This window comes from Galleria mellonella, unplaced genomic scaffold (genome assembly GCF_026898425.1).
Source record: "Galleria mellonella isolate WM207_F2 unplaced genomic scaffold, CSIRO_AGI_GalMel_v1 utg182, whole genome shotgun sequence".
NCBI classification, from domain to species: domain Eukaryota; kingdom Metazoa; phylum Arthropoda; class Insecta; order Lepidoptera; family Pyralidae; genus Galleria; species Galleria mellonella.
Genome location: NW_026442023.1, coordinates 2,109,281 through 2,132,349, shown reverse-complemented (window position 1 = coordinate 2,132,349; position 23,069 = coordinate 2,109,281). Strand labels below are relative to the sequence as shown.

Below are 23,069 nucleotides of genomic sequence, written 5' to 3'. Positions count from 1 at the left end.
TTAAGTTATTGTATCAATTTAATACTAATTATTTCCCGCTACTTTGTGTCTCTTGTATATTAATTTCATGTTAATAGTCTATTAATGTGTAGTATAAAGTTAGGTAAATGTGTTATTTTTAAAAATTTTACATTTTACAAACTCTTTTATTTCTTGTATATATTCATTATTTTTTTTTAATAAATTTATCTGTTTCTTTTTAATACACAACCAGCGTTTTTTCCTTGCTCTCAATTCTCATACAAATTTTTATATTAATCATAATTTATTAATAACATTTAAAAAATATACATAATCAGGTAAAACGTTAAACTCATATTTACTCTACATGTACATGTGCTTAAATGTTTTATATTGAAGCTTAATAGTCCAAATTTAAAGTATGATGCCCATTTATTTACCATTCTAATAAAAGGTAAGTTCAAATTATATTTCCGTTGAATAAAATGATTTATCATATTACAATAAGGTGGAAATTAGCTTAAATTGGTATGTATGAATGACGCAGACAGCTGTGAGTGAACAATGAATCACTCCAACTTTGACTAGCTTTTGCGATTTTACGATAGCATATAGTGCTCTTATCGTGATAGCGCGAAGGTTTATTTTTGATTGCCACATTATATTGGGTGTAGTATTGACAATGCGCGGACGCAGTATGCTACCGCCACTATTTGAATAACGTAGTGCCAGTGCGATGAATACAGCCGTTCGAGACTGGTGTGCGTGTGCATTGTGAGAAATACCGCGTACGTTATAATTTGTGTAAATGTAAAATAAAAATAATAGATTGTTGTTTTTGTGATGTGATGACAGAAACGTTGAGATATGCGACAAGGATTTTTTTAATAACAATTTTTTATTACACCGTGATATGCGTGTTTAAAGAAATTAAGCAGTATTGGACCGAATCAACGGAAGGTTGGCGCGACACATCAATTTAATAAAAAACGTAAGTACTTACAATTAGTTTTTCTGTATTTTTTTTTCTTTAGTGATAACATACTATATTTTGCTAAAACGAGGTCTCGGGTTCGTCTCTGGGCAGTTCTATTTTTAAATAAATATTTCTCAAGTTTCGAATCTGGATAATTAATTTATGAAGGTACTGCTTTGTTTTTATAATAACAATTATACTCTAAGATGGATCTAATTCGTAATGAGACTAGTGTTAAGAAATTATTTATATCATTTTTTACATGAAAAGAAATTTATTTATATTATTAAATTGTCACATATTATTATTAATCATTACATTTTTTTAAATTATCTTTTTTCATTTTTTATTTTTGTTAAATAATATTTTAATTGATAAATATATAATATTTTAGTTATTAATGAATTGATTTAGGTATGTACCCACCATTATAGTTATACCATGTTAGTAAAGCTAGTATTCAATAGACCTCCGCGTGGAGGTCGACCTGATAGGGTCGCGGTTTCCCCTGGAAACCATCGTGCTTAATTCTAGTGGAATTTGTCACGAATGGACTGACCTGCTTCATCCTCACCTATCATCTTTCACTGGTGACCCGCCAGTGTATACCGATAGCGCGGAAGGAGTGACTATTACATTATCCCCCATTAAAAAAAAGACCCTCAAGAAACTCTCTAGGGAAAACCTCGGCAGGGAGCTCATTCCACAGCCTGAACGTTCGCGGTAGAAAATTCCTTTGAAACCGCCATGTCCATGACCATTTAGGTTTAAGCGTGTGAGGATGAATAGCCTATTAATTATTGCGAGCAAAAAATATGTAAATGAATCCCTATAAAAAAAATTGAGCTAAATTATTAAGTTGTATATGCTAATATTATGAAAAAGTGAAAGTGAGTTTGTTCGTAACTTCATAGCACTTTAATAAATTAACTAATCTATGTAAAATTTATTATACACGTACTATATGGAACGTAAGCCGTGTGGTCCCGGTATGGAATAGGTAACCCTTTCTATTAGGAAGACTTAGGGAAGGCGAGGAATAGGCAGCAGCTTCCCTCTTAAAACATCTCTAATGCCTGACTGCGAATGCCAATCCGCCTGCCAAGCGTGGCAACTACTGGTAAAACCCCCCAAGGGGGAGGCTTATGTTCAGCAGTGGACAGTTAAAGGCTGATATGATGATATGGAATGTAGAAGGATATAAGCTAGTTTTTATCCCAGTTAATAAACATATCCCGGTCACGCATAGCATATTGCGGGTTAAAGCTAATACTTGTACCTACTTATTGAATAAGGGTCAACTGAAAAAGGCCGGGGAAGAAAGGGATTGTTAGTAATGGGGCCTAACAGCCCTATTGCTAGCAATATACCCCTATCAGATCGACCTCCAAGCGGTTCCCCCTGGAAACCATCATGGTTAATTCTTGTGAAATTCTCCACGATGGGCTAACTGGTCTGCTATCATCGCCGCCCGTGTATACCGATAGCGCAGGCGGGGTTACCGTCCATTATCATGCATAAAAAAAAACTGAAAAGGGCCAAATTGTAAGTAGGTACTTGCCGATGAGTCTTTAGAATGAACAATCAGTCACTCCACGAACAAGAATTGATGAGTACTTACTGTTAAACGTTTGAGGAAGCGGAAGATGTCTGTTTTTGAACAGATTAGTATTCTATTGTTTCTGCCTACTCCAGTTAGAAACAATATACGTGTAGATTATCATTAGTCCACCTGTGTACCAAATTTGGTAAACGCCGACAAGAAATGGAATTAGGCCGTTATTTCTTAGTTAACATATTCGATGAAATATGATGTAATTTCTAGTGTTACGTTTACTACAATTGTAACGGCCGACAAATGCCTCTGACTGGAGGGAACTGTTAGTAATGTCATTCCCATTGCTAACAATATACCCTATCAGGTCGACCTTCTCGTGGTCCCCACTGGAAACCATCGTGCTAAATTCCAAGTGTATTTTTTTAATGGGTGATAATGGAATGGTAACCCCACCCGCGCTATTGGTATACACCGGCGGGGCACCAGTGAGGGATGATAGATGAGGATGAAGCAAGTCAGTTAGCCCATCGTGACGAATTCAACAAGAATTGTTGACGATGGTTTCCAGGGGGAACCATGTGGAGGTCGACCTGATAGGGCATATTGCTAGCAATGTCGAACTCCATTGCTAACAATCCCTTTCTCCCCTCCAAGTGTATTCATTAGTATGGGCTAACTGACCTGCCTTTTCATTATCACATATCATCCCTCACTGGTGCCTCGCCAGCGTGTATCGTTAGCACAGGCGGGATTACCATTCCATTATCATCCATAAAAAAATGCCTCTGACTACCCTATTAGAGGTTATAGTTGTGAACACAATCTTTTTCTAGTTTTAGTTTTTAAAAGGTTTGAGTAAACAGAGGTTGCTCAAATACTTACTCTTTTATTCGTTAAAACGTCAAATCTCCCATAAATCTATTTTAGCTATGAAACTGTTTTCTCTCTATTTTTAAAGTAAATTCCTAATTCGAAAGAACATGTCAAAATTGTATAATAGTTAAAAAAGTTTTGTAGAAGGTGTTAATTTTATTAATAATAAATAAGGGGATGTATATCTACACTAATATTATAAAGAGGAAAATTTTTATTATTTGTTTGTTTGTTTGTTATGGAAAAACTCTTTCACTTATATAAAGCTACATTGTCAGCCATGTAGTATAGGCTATATATTATTTTCGAAAATATATTATAATACCCATGTAAACTCGGCACGGATCACTAGAATTAAATATACATAAATATACTGCAGTAACTGCAAATGATTTACGAACAACTGTATGACAGGAGCATTTGCACATTTGCCAATATTCCAGAGACATACATACATATATACTTAGTGTAAGCGTAAACAATAGGTTAGCCAACGTACGATGTCTTAAAGGTTTGCATTTCAAGGTCACACTAATGGTCTATAGCATGGTGTTATTATTTGATGTGCCAGTACTAATTAAACTGATATTCTACCATGAAATGTTTTCCGAAATTTCGAGGCCAAACGAAACAGGAACTTAAAGTTAAAATTGCATAATACATACCGTTTAAAAATATTTAAAATCCTAAAATATTATACTTTTGGACTTTTATGAACGAAATTTTAAACTCTTAAAAATATGTATAAATTCGGCCCAGTAAGGGGCGAATTTATTTAATCATTTTATTTTTTATTTAATATACCAGTAGTATTATCGACTGGAAAAACAATAGTCAAAATCGGTTAAAATTTAACAAATATATCGTGTACATACATAAAAGAATAATTATATATGTTATGCACAAAAGAGGATAACTGTATAACTGAGATATTTGTTCATTTGCCAATATTCCAGTGACATAGTTTTGTATAGTTTAAACAATACACCAGTCAGTGTTCGGCATCGTGAAGGCTCGCATTTCACGGCAATGTAACAATTTATTTGGACACAAGGTCAACCAATGACCTGACCTATTCAAATCAAAAGAACCAATATTTGTTCAAAAAATTTACAAAATTACTAAGAATGAAAGAATTATTCTATTCGATTAATAAATTAAGACATTTTTCCGATTCAATCGTGAAAAAAGTAATATAGCTCCCTGCCGAGGTTTTCCCAAGAGACTACAGCGTAGGGTTCTTTAACTCTTAAATACCTGAAGTTTCAAATTTGATACCGGGGTTATAAATCGTATTGGGCGCCTACAATCGATTTTATTTAAATATTTGGCTGTTCACATGTTACCAAATGTTTTTTTTACTATTTTTCCCCATTAACAGTAAAGTGACAGACATGAGCAGTACCATGGACATAATAGAGTATACTGTTTCGTCAATGATACCCCCCATGCGTTGCCTTTCCTGAGGACTCGGGTGTCACTCCTCTGTACCCTGTAAATTCACGCCATACCCTACCCTTCAAACCGAAACACAGCTATGCAAACACAACTGCTTTACGGTTGAAACACGAATGGGACAGAGGTGGCCAAGCAAATTCATGGCAATTGGTTGAATACAAACTAACAAACTCACAATCATATATATGTAACTCGCTTCCAATATTTGAAATAGGTATCATACAATGTCCCTGCACGTGGGATACCTATGCAAAATAACAACGCTGTTGCCAGTTGTATGTAAATTGATGCATGAATAACGCGTGGATGTGAGAACAATGTATGGTTTCCCAGAGATTTGCACGTTCATTTCCTTTAGTTAGCCACGTTTGCTCCAGAATAGCATACGTTTCGCATACGTACCTACAACGACGATGTATAAATGTATATTAATATTGACTTCTATCAATCAATCAATCAATCAAATCAATCGATCAATCAATCAATATATATATAATAAAATCGTAACTGCTTGCTGTCTGTACATGGAAGATATATAAGAAAAACTATTATATGGAGACTTTATGAACGCGATAGAACCCAAAACAATGGTTTTTAAAATTGTCTGTTTGTCTATACATTTGTGCACGCTAATCTCAGAAACGGCTTAACCGATTTGAATGCAGTTTTCACTAAGGTATTGCAGTTTGCTCCACTTTACATTTAGTGTTGTTTTTATTTCAATCATATCAAAGATAAAAAAGTTATATTTATCTAAAAAAAAAATAACCGAACTGTTGAATTGTCTGAAACTATAATATGAAGGTATTAGATTAATTTAAATTATTAAGTACATAAACGTAATTAATTTAAATTATTAAGTACATAAAACAATATACGACCGGATTCATGAAGAGTTCTAAGAGAATGCTATATTTACGGAAACTACATAGTTAGAAGCGGGCTACACCGCGGCAAACGGCTAGTATGTAATATAAGCCATAAAAACAAATACGTAAGAAAGTGGAATATGGCAAAGAAATTACAAGGTGTCAAATTATAATATTTTAGTCGCCAAGAATGGCAACGCTTAAGAGATACGCTGGGAATTTCAGTAATTTCTGTGATGCCCATTTGTGTCTATAAGTGACAGTTACCGCTTTCTATCGGAGTCGCCGTCAGCATGTTTCCCATTTCAAATACGAGTAGTATAGAAAAAAGTAAAAGCGTGCCTAATGGTCTAGTACTTTAAACTCGCACCGAAGTACAATTACGTCTACACTCAAACGTCCTAATAGAAAATAACAATATTTCATACAAAATTTATTCTTCAAACCGCACACATTCACAATTAAATTAAAAAATAAATCATAATTGTAGGTCAAATAACGAGTGGAGTTAGTGAGTCCACACAAAGTCAGTCATATTTACTGAAAAAATGAAACTACGTGTTTTTTTTATGCAACCTAGAATGGCAAACAAACTGACGGCCCACCTGATGGAAAGTAGTAACCGTCGCCTATAAACGTGAGCAGTACCATTGACATAACAGAGTATACCATTTCATGCGTTGCCATTCCTGAGGACTTAGGTGTTATTCGTATGTACACTGTAAATTTACTGCCATATCCCACCTTTCAAACCGAAACACAGCTATGCAATCACAATGAGACAGAGGTGCCCAAGGAAACGACTTTTGTACAAAATCTCCTCTCTGGTATACTATATACATATGTATATGGTATACACGGTATACGAGTATATGGAGAGACTATCTCATATTACAGGGAGTCAGTGGATGCAGGTGACTCGGGTTCTTTATAGCAGTCTATGGAGGAACGCGATATCTTCACTAATTTTGAACTGTTTTTTTTTTTTGGCAATGGAAAGAATCTACTTCCATGTCCCGTTGATCACTTAATTTGTTACGATTGGAGTCGCTGTTTTCAAATTTAATATTATTACAAAAATTTTAAGAAAATTTTAAACTTTATTATACACAAAAGGCATTATATTAGAATAATAATTCAATATAGTAATGCACAAGGGTGAGCATATCTTTAAAAGAGATTTCTCCCAGCAAACCCAATATGAGACAAAATGACAGTTTATTTTCAACATATTTGGCTACAAATGACACTGTCTTGTTAGAAATAATCAATTGTACTCGTTTTTGTATCTTGATTTACGGACAAAGTTCATTTTTATTAGTCCGCGGCATAGTCGGCGCGAAATACTTGATATCTGAAAAATCTTTTTTAGAGTGTCCACTCTCTTTAGGGACCAATTTTTAACCTTTAAAATTTATAAAGACCTGTAATTTCTTTGCGTCATTGTACAGTAAGAGATCAAGTTTTATAATTATCTCGATTTGTCCAAAATTTCTGCTAATTTTTAATAATTAACGAAAAATAACGACTATATATTATTTATATATTATATATGTGTATTTTTTTAGTATGTTCCATTAACTACATTATGTCACATATATTGGCCATCATTGCCCCTTAATACCATTCTGTTTTTACCTAATAGCTAATAGATAATGCCATTATGGCATTAAGTTCACCATTCGCCATTTATTTCATTTTTGATTATGCAATAAAAAATGAAATAAATGATTAAACAGGCCATCTTTTGACTGCTTATATATACTATTGCTAATACTATTTTTATGTTTCTTAAAGCTTAACAATTTGTTAATTTTTTACCTCGTATATGATACTGAGAAACGATAAGAATTATAGGCCAGTTAATTTTATGTTTACATTTATAAATAAAAAAATATATGCTCATTTGTTTACTGATATCGATAACTATTATAAAAAAAATTAGGCATAATCCAAACGAACAAATATATACTATAAATATATATAATGTAACCAATGGTTCACAGTTTCAGAATCTCTATCCCAGATTTTCAAATCCAATATAGGAGTGTTTTTAGCATTCGAATTAAAGAACCCGCCTTTTCTAAATCTGTTATAAAAAAATATATTAGATATGAATACCAGTCGGTTAAACCACCCACTTAATAATCTACCCGAGAATCGAAAACGTGATCTTATTTACACAAAATTTATTTGTGATACAAATATCACACCACTGTACTATTGGAATCATTATGATATTGACATCAGCCGTTAACTGTTACTGTTACTGTTACCAGAGGGAGACTTTGTACAAAAGTCGATTGCTTGGGTACCTCTGCCCCATTCGTGTTTCAACCGTGAAGCAGTTGTATTTGCATGGCTGTGTTTCGGTTTGAAGGGTTAGATGTGGCGTGAATTTACTGGGTACAGAGGAATAACACCTGAGTTCTCAGGAATGGCAACGCATGGGGGGTATCATGGGCGAAACAGTATACTCTGTTATGTCCATGGTACTGCTCATGTCTATAGGCGACGATTACCACTTTCCATGAGGTGGGCCGTCAGCTTGTTTGTCATTCTAAATTGTATAAAAAAAAATAAAAAAGGCGGGGTGACCATTTCATTATCACCCATTAAAAAAAGTAATGAGTCAATTAAACCCCATTACTATCTATCCCGTTCCCTCCCATAATCTCATACAAGTATTTCACCAACGATTACTGATAGTGTTGGCGGGTTTACCATTCCATTATCATTCATTAAAAACATTCATAACTAGGACTAGGAAGTAATAACTATATTTTTTAAACCAGCAAACTCATGATAACCCCAACGTGCAGTATCATTATCATCATTTGTATTTGCTACTGTCAATATACTACGTTATTTGTCACAATTAGTCACGCTACTACTATCTTGTCTTAGGTCTTAACCTTGACTGAAGAATGTTCTTTGTTGAGAAATATTTATTATTAATGAATGTGATTGATATCAATCTAATATATTTAATATAATGATGTGGGGGAAAAGGATTGTTAGTGATGGAGACTGAGAATTCCATTGCTAGCAATATACCCAACCAGGTCGACCTCCTCGCGGTTCCCCCTGGAAACTATCATGGTTAATTTTTGATGAATTCATCATGATGGGCTAACTAGCCTGTTTTCATTCTCATCTATCACCCTTCACTAGTGCTCCGCCAGCGTATCCCGTATACGCAGGCGGGGTTACCATACCATTTTCACCCATCAAAAAAAAATATAATGCTGTGTGTGTAATTTTATGATGTGACAAAAGAATCATCATTATTCACAGCGCCTTCGGAATTGTTAATTTTAAACTTTCGCGTTGTTTATATTAATTTTTTCTTTATACAACTTAGAATGACAAACAAGCTGACGGCCCACCTGATGGAAAGTGGTATCCGTCGCCTATAGACATGAGCAGTACCCTGGACATAACAGAGTATACTGTTTCGTCCATGATACCCCCATGCCCTGCCATTCCTGAGGACTCAAGTGTTATTCCTCTGTACCCTGTAAATTCACTCCATATCCCACCCTTCAAACTGAAACACAGCCATGCAAACACAACTGCTTCACGATAGAAACACGAATGGGACAGAGATATCCAAGCAGTCGACTTTTGTACAAAATATTTCTCTAGTAATTATTTTAAATACAACATTGGTAATAAAGAAGCAAGTGTGTAGTTACTATTTACCTGCATATTTTATCCCGATGAATATGGACGAATTTGTTTTGTCCCGATATTGTATTTAATTTGTGCTGATAGCGTATTTCATAGTTATAATTGTATTCACCAGAGGGAGACTTTGTACAAAAGGCGTTAGCTCGTGCACTTCTGTCCTATTCGTCTTTAACTGTAGTGTATTTAAAAAAACTTCAGAAAAATTTTTGTACTTTAAAAAAATTTATAATAATTTTTATAATGTAAAAAGCAAATCTGTCTTTTTAATGTGACTAAAGAGTTATTTTTGTTTAACGTAGTTAAAAACATACTTTGTTACTTAATTAAGTAGCTAAAAAATGGTCTTTGTTTATAATAACTTCAAAATACATATCTCCGGGATCATTTATGTTAATTTTGTCTTCAAAATTATTGATAATGATTATAGGTATAGAAAAATTTTCTTCGTCTATCACAACTTTACAATAATATTTTTTGTTAAACTTGATGTCATAACCATATTTCTTCATATGGCTTTTAGATAGATAGAAACTCTTTATTGTTTCCTCCAAAAGATTACAATAGCAATCTTAATATAAATATAAACAATTACAAAAGAATTGTCCTTAAAGTAACTTTAGCAGTAATTTTTTTGTATATATGAAAGGTCTATATTTAATGTTGTCGTATCATGTTAGCCGTTAACTGTCCACTGATAAACATAGGCCTATTTGGAGGTTTCGCCAGTAGTTGCCACGCTCGGCAGGTGGTTTGGCAACTGCAGTTAGACTTTTGTGATATTTTAAATGGAACATTGATGCCCATCACTCGACCATTATTTAATGTATTATTTGATACTTTACTATATTTGTTAAATTTTTTATCACACATCTACACAACCCTTATTAATATTATAAATTTGCAAGTTTGTTTGTTTGTTTATTACCTTACAGCGCCTTAACAGTTTAACTAATTGCTATGAAATTTGGTATACAGTACGGACGGAGTAGGATATAGGTTATTTTTTATCCCGGTCATAATTTTTTTTATATAGTTTTATCTTTTATGTATATTTATATAACATTTTATGTATTTTATTTATGTGTTTATTTTACATGAATTATTAAAGCTGTGCACATAATGTAATCGGATTATAACCTGGCCGAATCACAATTAAACTTTTATTTAAGTTATTTATGATTGTGATATGTTTTATGTGACAATAAAATAAAATAAAAAAATAAAATAAAATTTACCCCATCACGCGGGCGAAGTCGCTGATAAAAGTTTTTATATAAATGAAAAATATAGGTTTAATGTACGATTGGATATTTTACGCTTTCACGAAAGAATCGATATTTCGATAGTAACAGTTGAGCCGTAGCAATGTTATCGAAAACATTACTCAGGTACGTACGTTATGATAATATAGGACAGTTATTACATCGTTTAAATGTATTTGTATAATCAACGTGCCCCGCGTATAACTGAACGCACTGTGTGTGGTATCATAAGCTAATATCTTTATCTCTTTATTTAAGTATACTTTCAAATATATACATACCTGTTACTAGGAAGTAACTTGTTTGAAATAAAAAAGTTCTTACACTATTTTTAAAATACTTCCAAAAGATTTCGATTTTTTTTTAACTTTGCTATCGAGTAATGTACAAGATATCATTTTTTTTTGTAAATTTTGAACCGATTTTGATTATCGTTTTACACTACATAGGGTTGAAACCTGTATTTTTTTTAATGGGTGATAATTGAATGGTAACCCCGCCCGCGCTATCGGTATACACCGACGAGGCACCAGTGACAGATGATAGATGAGAATGAATGCAGGTCAGTTGGCCCACCATGATGAATTCGATAAGAATTAAACATGATGGTTTCCAGGGGGAACCGCGTGGAGGTCGACCTGAGAGGGCCAATTGCTAGCAACGGGGCTATTAGACCTCATTACTAACAATCCCTTTCCCCCCAAATGTTTACTTACATTGTTACAAGTTGTCTGCAGGCGTTGCCCTGATTGCTGCATCACAGGTTTTCCTACTTAAATCATTACTTGCAACACGCATTGATTAAGGACCTTCGTCTTCAAACTTTGAGGTATTATAATTATACTTGATAATACTGAATATTCAAACTACGATGATACTAATAGTATATATAACTTTATTAGTGTACGATCCTCCTCAGTTCACTGATCCCTAAAATATTAATTACTACTCCGCCAATTAGTGGAGGCCCTGATAAATCACATTTTAATGATGAATTCGTAAACTAGTACGTGAGTACATTAAGATCGTGGATTAAGTTTCGTATCGATTTCCCTAAACAACAGTAGGGATTTCCACAGAAAAAGCATGAAAAGGCATCTTTCTCCTCAGTCTCTGTTTATTTTAACAAAAAAATGTCGTGTCTCAACAAAGGCCGTGTAGGTCATCGACCTTCTTTCGGTATTGTAATATTCCCTTACTGGTTCAATACATAAGAGAAAAAATAAATTAATATTTCATTTTATTATGAAAAATGTCATTTATATTTAAAAGATATAATTAATAAGTTTTATTTGTCAATTTGGAGCATTCTAATGAATTATTTATCGTTTATTTTAAGTCTTAAAAAAGAATAATGTTCCCCATAAGTCAGTACGTTGTGTGTTCATATTACACTACATCTTTCGTAATTAACCGAACTGAATTTATTTATTCTTTTTGTAATCGATAGTGCCAATGCATTGGTCTCATTTTTTTTTCAAAAATATATCGTTATTTTATTAATAAAATCTTTAATAAATTAGTATTAATAAGGCAATAATTAAAATAATACATACAACGTGAAATGACAAACAGACGATCGTCGACCTGATTAAAAGTAGTAATCATCGTCTATAGACATCAATAACATCTTAGATATTATAGATTATACTGTGATACCCATGCTTTCTCAAACCAATTCAAGTTTTTTTTTATGCGACTTAGAATAGCCAACTTTAAATGAAAAGTGGTGACCGTCGCCTATAGACATGAACAGTAGTAGAGATATAACAAATTACACTATGTCGCCCATAATACCCCTCATGTATTGTCATTTCTGAAGACGTAAGTTGTTATGTCTCTGTATCCTGTAATTTTACTGCCATATTGAGATATGACAGTGAAATTACAGGGTACAGAGGTGCTGTGTTTCGGTTTTAAGGGCTCACCCTTAAAACCGAAACACAGCATGCAAACACAACTGCTTCACGACAGAAACATGAATAGGACAAAAGCACCCAAGCAAACGACTTTTGTATAAAGTCTCACTCTAATATTTTTAAAATGATTACTAAACACCATGTATGTACATATGCCGTCTGCAGACAATTATTATAGGTCAAGCCCGCATGACTGGGTATCCCCAAATGGGCCAATTACATTTAATTGCCAGTTAGCTGTCCTATTACATCTTTGTTGGCGGCTCATGAATTCAGTAACTAAAATGCGCAATTACAAGATTGATAAAGCCTACTCTGTTTTGTTGGGAAAAAATGGATATTGGCTATATTATTCAGACGAGCTAGCTGTTCAAATCATATATTTTAATATAAAATAACGTTTACAATATCTATCATTAATATTTAATATTACGCATATATATGTAGGAACACTATTCATATTTTAAGAGGAATACAATACACCCGCAGATAACGCATTAGGTTTAAAATAAAAAAAAATAAAAAACAGGAAATTGTGTGACAACATTTAATTAGTTTCGCTCCGCAATAAAATTAAAAAAAAAAGAAACTTCGCGAAACTATCAGATTGAAATATTAAGTTGAGTGATAAGTTTAAGAGAAATAGTTTTTTTTTTACAACACAGGGGGCAAACGAGCATGCGGCTCACCTGATGGTAAGTGACTACCGCCGCCCATGATCACCCACAACACCGGCGGCATTGCAGGTGTGCTGCCGGCCTTTTAAATTGCCGTGCCTTAGAATTGACTCCACTATGTTTAAATTTACAGTTAAATTGTGTTTTTGGTCTAAAATAATAATAAAAATTTTTGAATCGATAAAGAAGATTATCACTATATTTAAAATTAATTATTACCGCTTTATTAATATACATTTTACCTAAAAGTTTGATTAACACCTAAGCACTTTTGATTTCCCAATCATAAAATCTAATTGAACTTGCAAATTCTATTTCTATTCAAACTTAATGTTATCAGTTTAAAAGGCTTCACGCTCTATTATAAGTTTGAACAAATAACTTCGAATACACATTCGAAATCAGTTTCGGGGAACGAATTAATTTAGCAATCAGATCGCTGTAAAAAGTTTCGCGTAAATTGCTTTGTAATCCTGAATCAATTTGCCTGGCACGAAATTTGCTCGGCTGTTGATTTTTATGTTCGTTTTATGTGTGTTGTTAAATACAGTAATTGTATTGTGAACATTGTTTTAAATTGAATTCAAAGGGGATTAAATATTCTAAATGAAATTTAAATTATTGAAAGTTTTTAATTTTAATCAAAACTGATGAAGACTTAAATTTATGAAAATAATTTTGCAGTGATTGAAAATGCTGTTATTTGTTGGATATATAATGAAATAATTCATAATTAAACTTATATAAAAAAAAGTATGCCGCCATTACAGATTGTATTAATGGATTTAAAAGTATTATAATAATAATAATACTTTTTAATCAATAAATAAATAATATAATATTTTTATATATACACACACACACACACACACACACACACATATATATATATATATATATATATATATATATATATATATATATATATATATATATATATATATATATTAACTCTATAATATCATATTAACTATGACATCATATAAAAACCCATTACCAACTCAATACTACAGAAGTTGATTCTATAACGTTAAAGTTACATATAGTATTTATAGGACATTAAAGTTATGATGTGTGGAGAGAAAACCGTATAATTTACTAATTATGATTCTTATAACTTATAATTTAGTAGTTATGAATAAACTTTAAAACAGTTTTACAAACTTATCAACGAATAGCGGAAACAACTGAGAAATATGAAATTTTGTACAAAGGTAAACGTAAATAAGTATTTACAAATAATTTCCCGAAATGTCTACAAGGTCACGATACAACGTGCCGGGCGCGAGCGAAGCCATGGTAAACGACTAGCATTGAATAAAGGTTGAGGTTACTATTATATGGACTCGGTTCAATGAACTACCGCTTTGATTGCTATAGATAATCCATCGCCTTATAAGCCGCTCCTAAAAATGTCTTGTGTATATTTATAATGTATGGAATGTAAGCAATCATTCGAAATGTTAAATAATATAGTAGGCATGTTAGATAAGTAGATATTTGCCTTACATAATATATAACAGTTTATATAATTTTATTTCGGCTAACTTAATAAATGTATGCTTAACTTATTAATATACTCGATTTTTTTATTTTTATTGTATAATAATGGAGTGGTAACCCTGCCTGCGCTAATGGGATACGCTGGCGGAGCACCAGTGAAGGGTGATCAATGAGGATGAAAACAGGCCAGTTAGCCCATCATGAGAATTCATCAGGAATTAATCATGATAGTTTCCAGGGGAACCGCGAGGAGGTCGACCTGGTTGGATATATTTCTAGCAATGGGATTCTTAGTCTCCATTACTAACAATCCCTTTTCCCCCCAATATACTCGAATTGTAGCTAGATGATTTCTGTACATGGAAGGTATTTAAAAAAAAAATACGAAGTATCATAATAAGACCAACGAATGTGAGAACAATATTTTTTAGATTTGTTATCTGTTTGTCTGCCTGCCTGTCTGTATGTTTGTTTCAGTATTATTTAAATTAAAAAAAAAACATATCCAATTTAAACACAAAAACTTTAAATTGGATATGATTTTAACAGTTATATTTCGTGATGCACCATATTAAAATTGTTTATTTCATTGGTTTGCCTACTAATAACATTCTATGCGAACGAAGTACAAAAAGCTAGTTTCGATATTAAAAATAGTAATCATCTAGTGGACATAAAATACCTGTTTTTCACTGACAATCTATTTGGCTACTATATTTATTTTATACTTGGTTTAAGAAAAACCTGAACTTTTACTTTGCTTAGATATCTAAGCATCTCAGCTCGACATCTCATGTGGCGACATCTAGTCTAGTTTATTACTACATTTTCTCCAATAATCTGAGAATAAAATAGTAGAATACATATTTAGTATAATACATGCTAAATAATATTTTAAACTGTGCTTTGAATATGTAACTGTTTATTATAATATGTAAGAAGTAAATAAATAAATGGAAGACCAGGTAAGTCGATTAATGCCAATTTTTTTTTCTTTTTCCAAAATCCTGGCTTAATTATTACATTATATGTTGGCATTTCGCAATACAAATATAAGGGTTGTCGCACCGCAACTATAACATTAGTAATTTATCACAAAGTAAATGCACATTAATTCAAATTTAAACAGAAGTTGATTTATACAGTAGTTGTAGGTAAATAAACAATAAACCAAGGGATTAGAACCTAAACACGTTGAAAATAAATTGATACTGTCATGAAATGGATACGTAAGCAGACAGATACATTTATTTATGTCTACGGTACACACTTAAAGTACATTTTGGTAACAATATACATGTATATGTGTAGCATTAATGTAATTATAAGATAAGTACTAAATTTTAGTATAAGGTATATATTACGTAGTTAGATGTTTATTTTAATCTTTGCAAATTTATTTTGTTTTTGTGCTCAGAAAAAAAAACGGTTATTTTGATTTCAAAACAATGGTACCGATTTTGTTAAAATTTCTATGGGTAATCTGAAAGTGTATCCTTCCATATAGATAAAAAAATAATTATCTAAATCGGTTTATAAATTCTCGGACGGGGTTCTGGGGTAACAAACATAAAAAATACAATTGAATTCAGAACTTCCTTCTTTTTCGAAGTCGGTTAAAATATATACTTAGTCTAAAATAAAGAAATTATTATAAAGTTTTTCTGTTATATACATAATATTAGAGAAAAACTTTTAGTATTCATAAAAGCCCAAAAAGTTCTACGACTCATTTATTTATTTGTAGTATTTGAGATGAAAATGACATAAGCTACTATTTATTCTGGTCAGCCTATAATAATTAACGCAGTCATGCGGACGAAACCACGGACGAAGTCTAGTATACATAATAAATCAATACAAATACTTTAACCAAATACCTATTAAGGTTATACTTATTACTTCTAATTGTTTTATACGTAGTGGGAAAATCCAATATATATTCGTAATCAGAAACCCAAATTGAATTGTATTTTCATGATTAAGAAATAATCCAACAAATTAGTATCCTACTCATAGATGTAATTTATAAATCGTATATGGGAAGTAATAAATCACCCGAAACACCAGCTCGTGGCGTGCCTAGGTTTAGATCGAATATTTCCGCAATAGATTCACAAGTTTGATCTTATAATAAAATAATAACTGAAATATACGAATATTTCAACTTGAATTAGTATACAAAGTATCCTGCAAGTTATTTCTGGACCACATATTTCAACCTCTAGTTTTGTTACATTACTATTGTATAATAAACATATTTAAGAATATAATATTTACTAGCATTTATAAAATACAAATTATTTATAAAATATAATAAAATTACTAGAATTTTATTTATATATATTTAAGTTACTTTGAATGATAAACAAGCTGACGGTCCACCTTATATAGAGTGGCAACCATCACCTATAGACATGAAAATTTATGTAACATATAAATGTTTATATTCTAAGTTCATATTTTATGTTTATATTCAATTGTCACAGATTTATAGATACTTATAAACAAAACGTCTAATATAAATGTTCATAAAATTCAATTATTAGTGAATAACTATTATTTATCGATACATAATTATTTTCACATTCGAAAAGCTATTTGTTTTGATAGCAATTGACATGTCTAAAGTTAGATACATTTGAATAAATAACGAAGATAAATTACAGTATGAGACGAGAATAAACAGCACTGCATAAATTCACAATGCGATCGGATTGGACCATAAATAGATGTCTATTTTGTATACATATGCGATCTAAATTTATACTACAACAGCGAATTCGTAGAGAGTAAATCTGAGGTCCTACCATGAAATATTTTCCATGAAAATTTTGAGGTCGATCAAACAAAAATTTGATGTTAAAATTACATACTATATATATGCTATGTATTATGTAATTTGGACATCAAATGTTTTAAAAATTTTATAATATATTTTTAAATTGTTAAATATCGTTCCTTTGGACTTATAGGGCGGGATTTATAACGAACGAAATGTTAAACTCTATTTACTGGGCCTATTATAGTATGAACGAAGACACGAAATTAAGTGCGAAATATCGAAATTTCATTTCATAGTAGACCCCCAGGTATTCAAATTAAATCTCTCATTGGTCAGGGTTGTCGATAGACGGAAACTCTAATCCATTGCCTACCAATTGGCTTTGCTTGTATTACTTATTTAGTATGCAACTGTACTTGTATGCGGTTAGGTTGCCTAGACCTGAATTTTCTAGGTTACGTGCCAGTTATAGATCTGTCATGTGTTGAATGACATTCTGTATAATACCTTATTCAGAATATTAATTATCAAACAGTAAAGTCTTTTAGTGTATTAAGTATACTGATAACATTTATATTTGTTAGCAAATATTTGCTTATCAAAGTTCAATATGTTGAATGCGTTTGAATTTCTTCATATAGTGAGCATGTTGCTAAAATGTAAATTCTGTTAAAATTACATATTATCAAACACATTGTATTTAATTAAATATTATTACCGGTGTTTATGTTAAATTTAACAACATATTGAATTCAATTCAACATATTGAACATAATTAATTCAATTCAAATAAATCCAATTGTCTATACATGCACATCTACCTGTTGTTACCTGTATACTTTATCAATAACAGAATATACTTATTACATATAATAAGGTACGTGTCTAATGCGTAAAACACAGTAAGAAATCTAGTAATCATATCAAGATGTGAATTTGAACAACATTGTACAAGGACTATAGGAGTTTTCAAAGTGTAATTTATTATAAATCATCTATTTGTCTTACAAAGAACCTGGCGTGAAGGTAGATATTATTCATTTATATAAGTTGCAAAAAATTTAACTCATATATTTATCGTTTATTAGTTTCGTAAATATTCATTTTGACCCGAAAAAAATAACATGTGGTTGCTGAAAATATATTGGGACCATCTGTCCATTGGCATTGAGTACGGTATCCAAGGAACATCTTGATAAAGTGGACTTCGAAAACTTTTATAACTTTATTGGCGTATATATTTGACTCGGAGATTCTTTGCTTTATTAATTTATTTACTCAAGTTTAACAAAAATTATGTAGAAAATTGGGTATCGCTTATATTAGAAATTTAAAAAAAATTTTTTTTCAAACATGTGAACGACATATTGGTATTCGATCTATTAACAGTTTAGGATAGTAAAGGCCATCCATTTTGAATATCTTCAGTTTTAAAGTATGCCATCTTGAATTGTCGGATAAATAAAAAATAAAATTACGTATTAAAACAATCTTTGTTTATCAATTCTGTATTTATATAATATTATGAGTATATAATAAGTATCTAATTATTATTATAATTTTTTTTAATATATTTGATTGATTAACTTAGACGTAAGACAAGTATAATTATTAATATAATATATTGTTTGTTAATGCAATATCATTAAAATAAATTATACTTATAATATTATAAACATTTTATTGTGAAATAATAATATTGAAAATTCATTTTTTACAAAATATAAAAAAAAAGTGATGTCGAGTGACAAATTCTTTAGTCTATCTCATATGGGATTATACATGTAAGTAATATACGATTAGACATTTAATGTAATTAAATTTGTGAAATCAAACACATTTCCCTAAGGAAAATAAAATCGAAATATGAGAATATTAATAATTAATATAATTAAGTGACAATAAGCTGGTTATACCAATAATTCGAGTATCCGATAAACGATGGGGAAAAAGGATACTGCGTGGCGAGACCATGCTGTCATATGTAGAACATAGTGACCATCCACAAGATGGAGTGAAAATCTCAAAGGTGTTACAAGGAGTCGTTGGATACAAAAGACGTAAAATTGTATTTTGTGACCAAATATCGGGGAGACCTATGTTCAATAATGGATGGATTGGTTGTAAATGTGATGATGATCAAGATAAATAATCATTATGATACAATTTCGATTCAATCGATTAGCAACTAAGAAAAATATGTGGTTATATTTATTGTATTTAATAATAGTAACACACCTGTGCCCATAATGTGATTTACAATACTCGCTCCGTTATCTTAACTGCGTAATACGTAATAACTAAATACAAAACAGGTTTAATTATAATCTCTATATGTTCATATTGTTCACAATATATTCGCATTACGATGAACATTATCTTATCGATTGTTCACCATTCGAATGATAATCGATTGTTAAACGAACCTGCATCCAAACATAACGAGATTGGCCTCGATATGATATTGTTGTCCCACTAATCCGATTGTTCCACGCCAGTAATCCTTTGATTTCGAATGCTGATGGCGTCTTAGTAGGTGTTGGGTGATTCACCCCATATGTAGTTAGAACATGGGGGGGGGGAGAAGTAATAGAGGTCTAAAAACCCTATACAATATGCGAACCAAATGCAGATCGTCGCGATCGTACCCTATCACAGAGGTTCACCTCCACGTGGTTTCCACTGGAAAATTCTTATTGAATTTTTTCACAGACACGCAGACAGAGTTACCATTCCATTTTCTTTCATAACGGAGCAGGTGACCCTATTGCTAGCAATATACTATGTCATAATCCTCACAAAATTCACTCTGGCAACTATTGCGATTAATTCCTGGTGAATTCATCACAATAGAAAATCTTATTTGACTTGATCTCCATCTGTCATTCTGGTACTTCGCCAGCATAAACCAACAATGCAAGCGGGATTATTTTTATAAATAAAAAATAACTTATTTCCTGTTCGGACTATTAAAAAATATCTCTCAAGTACTATTTTTAATGGGACCTTTAAGTCCTTGGTATGAACCATGATACTACTCGCGCCACGTGCAGTTCAATATATTTTTCTCTTACTTCATTTAGCGCCACCTACCCTTTATTTTTCTTTGTTTTCTCAATGTTCTCTACCCAATGGTTGTCTGGAAGAGATTGCTTAGCAATAAGGCCACCTTTTGTATCATTTCTTATTACAGTTAAATGTGTTTACTATTCTATAAATGGTGCAATAAAGTGTACATAAATAAATATTACATACATAAATAAAGATGGTGCGAATTGTATTGTAAAGTCCACATGTTATTAAAATGACCTGAAATGCCCCATTGAAAAGAGTATTTCAGAAATTCACACTGCACCCCGAATTATGAGTTGTGTGAAACGCCCCTAAAGATATCTCTTGCTTGAGTGAGCATGGGAACTACCTTTAACGTCACATCTTTAATAGATAGCCGCTGTAAATCGGACCCTATTATCAAGGCAATACGACGCGGTAATTTGTTTCAGTCACTACCGAGGTCTTTTCGCTTCTTGTAATGTCATCCAATTAATGAAATAGAAACAATGCAATTCAAGTCCTATTCGCTTTAGAATAAGACTGGAGTTTGGTGACGTTTGTTTTCTTAATAATGTATTGTACCGGTGATGCGGTAAGATTTGGATAATGGCTCGTCAGAAGACGTATGTTTGCTTAAAAAGCGTGGAAATGTGTCTGCTTGTAGTAAATTAAGTGTGGGTAGAAAAGTCGGTCACAGAATGACCTCTGTGTTGACAAATAACGCAAATAACATGTTTGTAGGACATCTAAGATACTTTGGATACAGGAAAATAGGTTTTTAAAATTGATGAAAGTGGAAGTGTAGCCTGATCTAAATATTCGTCTACAAACTTTGAGGTATTTTGGATAAAAAAATGTGGTGTAATTTTCCGAACCATATTCATTTACTACACATTAATCATTATGGTTTAAAGTGTAAACTAGATAGGCCTGATAGAGCGTATTGCTAGCAATGGGAACATTATTACCTACTATCAACAATTCTCTTACCCCCCCATCAGAGGTCGTTTAGTATATTAAAAATATTTACCCATTTAAATATATGCTGATCACTGTAACTATATAATACTATAAACCTACTTAGGGAAAGTAGGTTAAAACTGTTCAGTAAAGAGACCGCAGCTATGTCAATAAATAATGACATAAGTTGTAGAAAAAGGTTACGATAGCCAAGTTTTCAGAATTGTCAGGGGTGGCACTTTTTTGTCATATAATCGAAGCAATATTGTCAACAGAAATAATTTATCAAATATTATAGGCATATTACATTTCTGTGTAACACCAAGTTCCTCGCTATCTCTCTCTGCCAACCGACTTCATAAAGCAAACATTGCTTATTAGATACAAGCATTATTTACATCGTTTTATCTTTAAAATATAAAAAATATATCAAAGTTCCTTTTTTAATTTATATAAAAAAAAAATCCGCCTGCTTTTAAATCTAGGAACCGCAGAAAAGCTATAAGGATTATCCAACTCCTTTTTATAGTGTATACATTAATAAATATGAAATAAATAAGTTTTTAATGTTATGTAACTGGAATTTTATAACAAATGATTTCATTTGCAATATTTAGTCAACATACGTGTACAATATTAAAAATAAAATAAATAAATTCAAAGTCTTGTGCTGTTCTTTTACTTGTGTCACATAGGCTGCTATTTATTCTGATCAATTAACATATTCCAGGGATATAGCAGTAGTTGTTTATTTAGTAAGTTCATAAACATAGTTGTATTATTTAAATGGGTAAAAAAAAAAGTTATAAAGACATTTAATAAAATAAAATTAAAATATTCATTCAGATGACAACCCTATAACATGTTGGCACACGACAAATATAGGTTATAAATTTGTAGGTAACCCCTCTGTATCCCACATAGATTTGAATATAAATCACATCCTGTGCATTTGTCAGGTTTCGGCCTAGTATATTAACGAGTACTCAGATAGTGCATTTCCGTACGTTGCTCGAAATAGAAAATGACTTTAAATAAGTAATTTCCATGGAATAATCGTCATGTAATGACACATTCGCTACTAGAGATGAGAGTCGTTAATGTGGTGATCCTGATGGTGTTTTGACACATTGTCCTACCATCCGATAGTTGTGGGTTGTATGGATCTGAATATTTCCTATTATAACAATTATGTATTAAAATAAATACATAATTTAAGTAATGTCTAGTACACGTAGTACAAGTTTTGCTTGTTTTGACACTAGATGGCGTAGTATAATATAAAAAAAATAAAATGGGGTTTTATGAATTTAATAAAGTAATTTATAAGTAAATGTAAAAAGCATATTACTACTCGTTTCAAACAAATCTATCAAAATCGTTTGAATGGATTGTACCTCTGTCCCACTCGTGGTTCTGCTGAGAAGCAACTGTACTTGCATTTCGGTTGTGTTTCGGTTTTAAGAATGGGATCATATTAGCTATTAATTGTTCAGTGCTAACCATAAGCCTCCCCCATTA

General features: G+C 31.7%; 1 protein-coding gene across 1 annotated transcript in view; it reads left to right on the top strand.

Annotated features, from left to right (window-relative positions):
- Positions 1 to 644: 644 nt before the first annotated feature.
- The window catches only part of LOC116413236 (G-protein coupled receptor moody-like), an 87,742-nt gene continuing 65,317 nt past the window's right edge, over positions 645 to 23,069 (top strand). Inside the window, exon 1 of the mRNA XM_052893611.1 lies at positions 645 to 952. The gene's annotated coding sequence lies outside the window, so the exon portion shown is untranslated. The remainder of the gene's footprint in view (positions 953 to 23,069) is intronic.